The sequence below is a fragment of the Pseudorasbora parva genome, chromosome 4, assembly GCF_024679245.1.
Source record: "Pseudorasbora parva isolate DD20220531a chromosome 4, ASM2467924v1, whole genome shotgun sequence".
Taxonomy (NCBI): Eukaryota; Metazoa; Chordata; class Actinopteri; order Cypriniformes; family Gobionidae; genus Pseudorasbora; species Pseudorasbora parva.
Window position 1 is genome coordinate 38993824 of NC_090175.1, and position 7780 is coordinate 39001603.

Below are 7780 nucleotides of genomic sequence, written 5' to 3' on the forward strand. Positions count from 1 at the left end.
GTGGAGAGCGCATTATTGTAGCGCAAAAGTATATTAATATAATGCGCGAGCGCGAATCTCTGCACGTGTTTTCGAAGCGTTGATTATGTTTACAGTGTGCAATATAACATGAGTTCATGTTTCACGTGTAAAAAATCAGTATTTTGACACAAATTACTTATCTGTACAGCGCTGTTTTCTCTATCCTAAAAACGGCCTGATGATTTCCTTGTTCTATGAAGTCCCTCCTTCAGAAACACGTAACGAGTTCTGATTGGGCCAGCGCTTCCCATGTTGTGATTGGACAGCAGCTTAGCGCACTTTGCCCAGAAAGGTCCCGCCTCTTACCATAACGGGGAGATGCAAGCGCTGAATGCACGCTCTTCTCCGCGTGGGAGAGCAACAAGACCACGCCGCCTTTTTTGCGTGTTCTTGTAGGCGGAGGGTTAGTCAACAAATGGTTCTAGTGACGTCATTACATCCCTGCACTTCCTTCTGTAGTCCAAACCTGCCTTTCGCTGTAGGCTTTGAAAGGGAACTTCTGTTAAATAAAATATCTCGCTTGGCATTGAACTTTGCGCTTTATAATTTTACAGGTATTATTTATGCTCTAACAGCAACATTACACACTAACTAAAGTTTGAAAGATGGAATCGCGAAGAACGGGACCTTTAAAATACCTATATACTCACATTGTCATATAAGCTATAAATATGAAATTCATATTTATGCTTTCTTTGCTAACTGTACACATTGTCTCTTTATTGCTAAATGAATATGATTATTTCTATATTCGTTTTAAGTGACCTGTCCATCTGAACACAACAAATGAGTTTGAGTTTGTCGGTATGTTCATACAGTGGTGCAAAAAACCTCACACACTTAAGCTTTAATGAATAAAGAACTCTATATACTGGCCGGGTAGTAGTGGTCTGGCAGTATTGTTCATTTGATACCTCATTGTTTGATTAATTAGTGCTAGTGCTGGCTTTTGCTGACAATCCAGCAGAAGTGGCTTTCAGGAAAAGACTGCAATGTAAGACGATCATCAGCAAGTCAATCAATCCACCACTAAATATCATGAAAATAAGTAAATTAAACATATAATCAGTGTTAGGGAGTACTATTTATTACTAAAAGCGGTTGAATATCAAATAATAAGATTCCATGTACGATGTCGCGTTTTCAGTGGTCGGTCGTTGAAGCCTATTTCTGATTGGTTGTTGCCTTTTCGATGGCGTTTATGCCAAGAGCGAAGAGAAGGCAATTGTAAAGAAGAGTATTTCTCTTCTTGCGAGCGCATGGAACACAGTCTGTGCACATAAACGCTTAATTTAAGCGAAATGGAAAGATTTAAGTGCAGGCATATTCTCTGAGTGAGACCAGGAAAAAATCTTCCAAGAGCAGTATCTGAGAGTGCACGTACAGTTCTTGCACGCGAGCACGGAGATTCACGCTCAGTACATTACATCCCGCGTGCGAGCAGAGAGAGATTTGCGCTTGCGCATTATATTAATATACTTTCGCGCTACAATAATGTGCTCTCGACATTTGACAGGAAAATAACACCATACTTTTGTAGCCCATCCGCCTCAAGGTTGTGCGTGTTGTGGTTTCACCAAAGACCCCACCGGGTACCACTCATCTCCACTACAAATAGGAAAAAGAGGCTTTGTTTTGCAAAAGCTCATCAAAATTGAACAGTTAAAGACTGGAAAAATGTTGCCTGGTCTGATGAGTCTCGATTTCTGTTGAGACATTCAGATGGTAGAGTCAGAATTTGGCGTCAACAGAATGAGAACATGGATCCATCATGCCTTGTTACCCTGTGTAGGCTGCTGGTGGTGGTGTAATGGTGTGGGGGATGTTTTCTTGGCACACTTTAGGCCCCTTAGTGCCAATTGGGCATTGTTTAAATGCACAGCCTATCTGAGCATTGCTTCTGACCTTGTCCATCCATTTATGACCACCATGTACCCATCCTCTGATGGCTACTTCCAGCAGGATAATGCACCATGTCACAAAGCTTGAATCATTTCCAATTGGTTTCTTGAACATGACAATGAGTTCACTGTACTAAAATGGCCCCCACAGTTACCAGATCTCAACCCAATAGAGCATCTTTGGGATGTGGTGGAACGGGAGCTTCGTGCCCTGGATGTGCATCCCACAAATCTCCATCAAATGCAAGATGCTATCCTATCAATATGGGCCAACATTTCTAAAGAATGCTTTCAGCACCTTTTTGAATCAATGCCACGTAGAATTAAGGCAGCTCTGAAGGCGAAAGAGGGTCAAACACAGTATTAGTATGGTGTTCCTAATAATCTTTTAGGTGAGTGTATATTCCTTCTTGCCTCAAATCACATTTTGGTAAGGATGTCTACTACTTATTTTTTATGCAATATTTCAAGTATTTATTAGAAACTATTTATTCATGCACATAATTATTATTTTAATTTTATGTTCTCTCATAATCTTTAATCAAAATAACATCTCCTTCCTCTCTTCTCTGATGATGTGTTTGTCTGCACAAGGGCGGGACAACCTGTCACTATGAGATCGTCACAAAAGCAAACCACAACCATCCAATCAATTCCCCACTGACAAAATCAAGTTCCACCCCACATTTTTTTCTTGTTTGAGAAGCCGTTTCACTCAAATATACATCACAATAGGGAGTTTCATGCCAAATTCCAGTGGAAACTGAAACTTAATTCATAATGAAACGATTATTTAATAATTTCAGAAATTACAGTATGACATTGCATTGCAGCAAAAGCAAGAGAAACTGGGGGTGGGGGGTGGGGGGGAATGGTCTCTTTCTCTGTGCCTGTTATAAGGCTGGGCAGACCATAATTTCAGAGCTGAAAGAACGAGGTCACTGAGTTGAGGTTGCTACGGCAACATCACATCTAAAGAATAGTGAATAGTAGGAGCATCTAGCAAGAAAAGCTGAAGTTGTGTTTGTGTTACTCCTGAGTAGATGAAATGCTGCCATTATTCATTCTTTCTTGACCACTGTTTATTCTTAAATAACCATACTTCGGTTAATTTGAATCATGGCTGCTAATATCCAGACACAAAAAAGCTGTTTTGGTCCACATGTGAAAAACCACATGTAAGTGATTTTTTTGAAAATGTAAAAACGCAGAAAGTTTGCTGTGATGGGTAGGTTTAGGGGCTAGAATATACAGTTTGTACAGTACAAAAACCATTACGCCTATGGAATCTATTTTCTACTTTATTGGCCCTTGTAAAGGAAATTTGTTTTGGGCAATACAAATGAAGCTGGATAACAAGACACCCACATTAATAGAAACAACACGGCCGTGTCCCTTGCACTGGAGTCTTGTAGCCAAAGGCGCAAAATTAATTTTAATAGTGGTTGTATAAACCTTATGTGCACCAAACGGTTCAACTGAGATCTAAGGGTAACTGTCAGATTACCAAACCATGCCGCTATAGCATACAGTAAGATAGATTCAATGCATGCCTGATAAAACAGCAACATGACAAAAAGTCTGAGCCTCCTTAAAAAGTAAAATAAATTGACACAGATTGTCCAAATGCATCTCCCATTAAAGTTTATTATCAATAAGTAAACATAATCATGTTATGGTGAGTGCATGGTTGCCTACTAACTTGGGATCAAAAATAATTTCCTCTTTCCTTCTAACACTGATAACAAGACTGTGTTCTTTACTCCACGTAACTAAGTTGGCAATCTCTGCAGTACAATGTTGAATCACTTTAATGTCCTTATCCTTATAAAAGACCAAGAATGTATCTTCTGAACATTTTACTCTTGTTGTACAGTGTAAATAACAGTGGTGAAAATACACACCCCTGGCGGACACCAATACTAATGGACCCACAAAAATACTCAGTTTGAACTTGTTGATTCCTACCAGTAAGAAATGCGTGGAACCATTTGATGCTATGGATGGACTTCCATACTACTCAGTTTGGATTCTCCTCATAATAATAAGAAAACGAGTTTGTCTGTCTGTCTGTCTGTCTGTCTGTCTGTCTGTCTGTCTGTCTGTCTGTCTGTCTGTCTGTCTGTCTGTCTGTCTGTCTGTCTGTCTGTCTGTCTCTCTCTCTCTCTCTCTCTCTCTCTCTCTCTCTCTCTCTCTCTCTCTCTCTCTCTCTCTCTGTGTGTGTGTGTGTGTGTGTGTGTGTGTGTGTGTGTGTGTGTGTGTGTGTGTGTGTGTGTGTGTGTGTGTGTGTTCGTGCGTGTGTGTATGTGTGGGCTGGTAATCCCTATAGTATTATATTATGTCCCCACAAAGATGGCAATATCCAAAAAACGTTTTCCTTGTGGGGACATTTTTATGTCTCCATGAGGAAAACATCTTATAAATCATACAGAAGGAGGTTTTTTTTTTTCCGGGAGAAAGTAAAAATACTGATTTTTTTCCTGTGATGGGTAGGTTTAGGGGCAGGGGCAGTGTAGGGGGATAGAAAATACGATTTGTACAGTATGAAATCCATTACACCTATGGAAAGTCCATAGGACTTCCAAGTCCATAGGAAAGTCCATAGTCCACAGAAGTGTGTGTGTGTGTGTGTGTGCGTGTGTGCGTGTGCAGATAAATATATAATGGTGTTTCCTTTGGTTCCAATGTTTCCTTCCTGTGTTTATTTCCTATTTCCTTTGTTCCTGTTGCTAGTTTGTTTTCAAGGTTACTCATTGGCTATTGATTATGTTCACTGTTGTCTTGTTTGGTTCCTTATTTAGCTGTGTATTTAAGCTCTCAGTTTAGTTCTTCCCTTTTTCCTGTATTGTCTTTTACATGTCTAATGCTGTTATGTTAATTATTGCCTTCTACATTGCCTTCTTTGTCTTTGTGAATAAAATAAATACTGCAATATAGATCCTCTGCTATTCTTCCCTAGCCTGCACTGACTGAATACAGGACCAAACATTGATCTAGCAGCTGCCTTCATTGCTCTTGCATCAGTCTTCCTTTTGTGGAAAAATCTGCCAGGTACTGTGAATTGGCCCAGCGCTCCTACCTATGATGCCATATACAATTTTTTTGAGTGGGAGCTAACTATTATGGCCCACTGGATAGCAAATATAAGGAGTTTTACATGACAAGATGCTTAGAATGTGGGTACCCATCGATTGTTTATGTCCTTGGCTCCCCAGAACTACCACGGTCCAAGAACCAGTGTCCATTCAATGCTTTATGTCCACCAAGGACACAAAGTCTGACCAGGTGTGTGAACCGGCACTAAGGTCCATCCAGGAACTTGAGCCTAAGCCATTTTTTCATCCTGGAGCCTGAACCTGCACTCCATACATTTGTAAAAAAATAAACCATAGCCCACCACATACCCAGAGCCTGAGCCTGGTGAGTCTGACCAAAGCTCCTTTTCCACTGTCCGGCCGCTGTTAGTGTCTGTGTACAGTATGTCTGTGAGATGTTAATAGTGAACATATTATGGAGGATGATCAGGTATTTATTTTAATTCTATTATTAACTTGTGTTTACTTTACTTAAATAGTGCTTGGCCAGCTACAGAGTACTGGCAGCCAGACAAAGGACAAGTGACCAATCCTGAGTGGCGAGAACGGTTTGTAATTGTGTCATGCCGAGGCAAGTTCAAGTGAAAATATAACTGGAATCGCTTATTGTTCATTGAACTGTTTGGCACAATGTTGGAAAAGCAGCTCAGGTGTGCAAGCCGGTATCTACCGGTATGTTCATCTCTGAGGGAGTGTTGTGGAGTTGGACATTGAGTTCCATTCATCCTTCTAAATATTCCTCCCCATGTAAACTCCTGGATTCCCTTATGCCTTCCTACTTTCAAGCCCTGCCTCCACCACTGGTCTCTTGTCACCGCTGGTCCTACTCAGACCGAGTCTCCTTCATCGGCGCTCTTTGCGGGGCTTAGTGGTTCATGTAGGTCGTCTACAAATTCGATGGTTGGTGGTTCAATCCCCGGTTCCACTTGACCAAGTGTTGAGGTGTCTATGAACAAGACTGCTCCCGCTTCTGCTCCCGACGAGCTGGATGGCGCCTTGCATGGCTGACACCGCCGTCGGTGTATGATTGGGTGATTGTGTGGCAATATGTAAAGCGCTTTGGATGGCCATAGGTCTGTTGAAAGCGCTATATAAATGTAGTCTATTTACCATTTCCCCCGACCCTCAAGTCTCCTTCATCACCACTGTTTCCACCCAGCCTCAAGTCTCCTTCATCACCAACATTTCTGCCCAACCTCAAGTCGCCACTGGTTCTGCCTAGCCTCAAGTCTCCTTCATTGATGCTGGTCCTGCCCAGATCCCCCCCCTTCCTTCACTGTCTTCACTGGTCCTGACAAGCCCTCCTTTTCTGGCTCAGACTTGCTCCGCTTCTGGCTGTCCGGATACCAGCTCTGCTGCCTAGATGGAAGGATCACCTGGCTCCACCATTGACATCCGGAGTCCTGAAATTCACCTTGGCCTGTCAACCCATGGTCTCCACCTTGACTCGACACTCCCTCTGCTCCTCCGTGGTCCGTCATCCCTCAGGCGTGCTCCCACATCCCTCCAGTTCTACCTTGGCCAGTCATTACTCTTTGGTTCCCATGCTTTCTGCTGCATTTTAGATCCTCTGCTCCTCTTCCCTTGCCTGCATGCACCGTGACATATTTATATATTTTGGCATCTGCCAAAAAAAAGAAAAGAAGAAGAAGAAGAAGAATGAAATCTAATTTAGGTGTTGGTTTTCACATAAAAAACTATAAATAGCTATGCAGTGGGACAAAATAATAATTTTGTGTTCATTAAAAACCAAAAGTATTTATATGTTGTACAGTTTATTTCTCTGGTAAAGTTTAAAAATGTATATTTGTACTGTAGATCAAGTCAAATATATTGATTAAGAATATGATTTTTGCAGCAGGTTGAGTGGACTGCTTCCCTGTGAGTTAGATTTTTTTTTCCTGGTATGTCAAGTCTTGATGTGTACAGTAAGATAGTTAGAAACAGTTGGGGGTGTGATGAGTATGAGTTTCTTTACCAGATCCTGCATATGTGTGTGTGTGTGTGTGTGTGTGGGCATGTTTTTGTGACATATGAGGACACAAATGTGTATAATGACATAGGTATGACATAGGTATTACAAGGAGAGGGTGAAATATGAGGACATTGGCCATGTCCCCACTTTTCAAAATACTTATAAATCATACAGGATTTTTTTTTTTTTTTTTAGAAAGTAAAATTGCAGAATGTTTCCTGTGATGGGTAGGTTTAGGGTCAGGGGCAGTGTAAGGGGATAGAAAATAAGGTTTGCACAGTATAAAAACCATTACGCCTATGGAATGTCCCCATATGTCTCAACAAACGTGTGTGTGTGTGTGTGTGTGTGTGTGTGTGTGTGTGTGTGTGTGTGTGTGTGTGTGTGTGTGTGTGTGTGTGTGTGTGTGTGTGTGTGTGTGTGTGTGTGTGTGTGTGTGTGTGTGTGTGTGTGTGTGCGTGTGTGTGTGTGTGTGTGTGTGTGTGTGTGTGTGTGTGTGTGTGTGTGTGTGTGTGTGTGTGTGTGTGTGTGTGTGCGTGCATGTGTGTGTGTGTGTATTCCCTCCTATATAATGTAGTGTCTGGATTATTTTTAGAGAATCTGAGGTTGCATTAATATTTAATCAAAGGATTCCACAATGAAATCCATGTGGATCTCTCTTGCTTTCTGACTCAGTCTGTCTGCATTTTTCTTTCTCTTTGATTATGCATACAGACAGTATAGATGCATATGTGTGTTGGGGGTAGGCATGCAGTAATTGCATAAGAAAAAGACACACTACTTAGTGG